Source organism: Triticum dicoccoides, unplaced genomic scaffold (genome assembly GCF_002162155.2).
Source record: "Triticum dicoccoides isolate Atlit2015 ecotype Zavitan unplaced genomic scaffold, WEW_v2.0 scaffold128586, whole genome shotgun sequence".
Classification (NCBI taxonomy): domain Eukaryota; kingdom Viridiplantae; phylum Streptophyta; class Magnoliopsida; order Poales; family Poaceae; genus Triticum; species Triticum dicoccoides.
In genome coordinates this window covers 1-1,567 of record NW_021190401.1, presented here as the reverse complement: position 1 = coordinate 1,567, position 1,567 = coordinate 1, and the positions used below count along the sequence as shown (strand labels likewise).

The 1,567-nt window shown below is 38.4% G+C and overlaps 1 long non-coding RNA gene across 1 annotated transcript; it reads right to left on the bottom strand.

Moving 5' to 3' along the window:
- Positions 1 to 9: 9 nt before the first annotated feature.
- Positions 10 to 1,561, bottom strand: LOC119343456. The gene is made up of 4 exons (XR_005166109.1): positions 1,048 to 1,561; positions 783 to 890; positions 665 to 704; positions 10 to 523 (listed from the first exon to the last, which is right to left on the bottom strand). It is a non-coding gene; the product is annotated as an uncharacterized LOC119343456 (long non-coding RNA).
- Between the last annotated feature and the right edge of the window lie 6 nt (positions 1,562 to 1,567).

The following is a 1,567-nucleotide window of genomic DNA, read 5'->3' as shown; positions in this document are numbered from 1 at the left end:
TATTGGATCTGGATACCTAAATAATGAATTAAATTAGTAGAACTTTGGAGAAACTACCACTATTTAAAAAGAGAGATCTGTTCTATTGATCAAATCAATAGGTTATTTTAATCTGAAAAGGCCCACAAAGATGCTAATTATCCTAGAGAGTTAGAAGACCAAAAACTATTTAACCCACCATGATAATACAGAGTAGTTAGCAAGAAGTATATACAAACTATTTTACAAATAAGGTATATACACCAGTTCTCAGAGTATATACTACCATATGGAGTATATACATATAATGCTGGCAATACGGCTAGCATATTCTTGATTGTCACAAAGGAGTATACTACTACAAAATAAGCAACTGAAGCAAATTCATGGTCCAAGTCTCGCATCGACGAATTTTCATATAAAATAGAATACCAAAGAAAATGAAGAGATAAATTATCAGGTAAAAGGAATGGAAGGAAACTGACCGCAACTACAACTGGAATAAGCACTATCTTCGATTCACCATCAACATTCAACAGTTGAGCTGCATAGCAACAGAAATAAACCCATTAGACAAATTATATAAATCCATGTAATCTACAGGGATGCTCAGGGAATTTTTCAGTACTAATAAAGACATGAATTTTGCGTGTGATTGAAAACAAAAACATGAATGCGCACAAACCTTTGTCCCTATAGGAAAAGCCGACAGCCGACAGCCAAATCTGTATTCATAATATACCTGAATGAGAGGTATCTTTTTTTCCCACTAATTTCTTGTTTGGACAGAAAAGTAGAAGTACCTCGGCTTGATCCCTGAAGTAGTACAAGGGATCACTGGTTGATTGTGAAGGTGAACTCCCGGCCAGTACTTCTCAATGAGGCAAACCTCAACTCCTAATTTCTGGGCCCTGAAGATGTCAAATTCAGCTTCTATCAGAGAAATCAAATTCCATTATGATGAAAGAAGGGTGGCATCAAAAGGTTTAATTGGGAATGCAAATGCATCCTTGAAAATTCGCTGAACTGAATTTTTTTGATTCAAGAGAGGAAGCATTAGTCAATTACCAAGTGTCCGAAATGAACAGATTGTTGCTTCAGTTCCTACGCTGTCTGGGGTTTGGCTTTGTCCTCGTCTTGGCCTAGTGCGACTGCTGGGCAGACACGGCGTGGGAGAGGCGGCGGGGCCATGCGGGCCAGGTGAGCTCCAAGCCCGGCATCAAGGGGCGGCGAAGAGATCATGAACAATATTGGAGAAATAGTAATGGCTGAAAAATATCATCAAATGACTTATGTGAACTGAACCGAACCATTCTCAAAAACAGAACTGAAACGAACCTCAGTATGGTACAAAATTCTATAGCAGTTTGAAGTTGATGTGTGCAAATGAAACTTCAGATCTACAATTCAGATGTAGTTCGAACAAAAACATGTGGCAAACTACAGAAGTCACAACAAGAAATCAACAAGCGTGCACAGTTCCAACCTACAACATCTCTCCGCTTTCTTTAACATGAACATGGATTGAGATTCCTTCTGTACTACTGGAAACTGAATGCACTAATCAACATGCTTGTTCATATCAGGA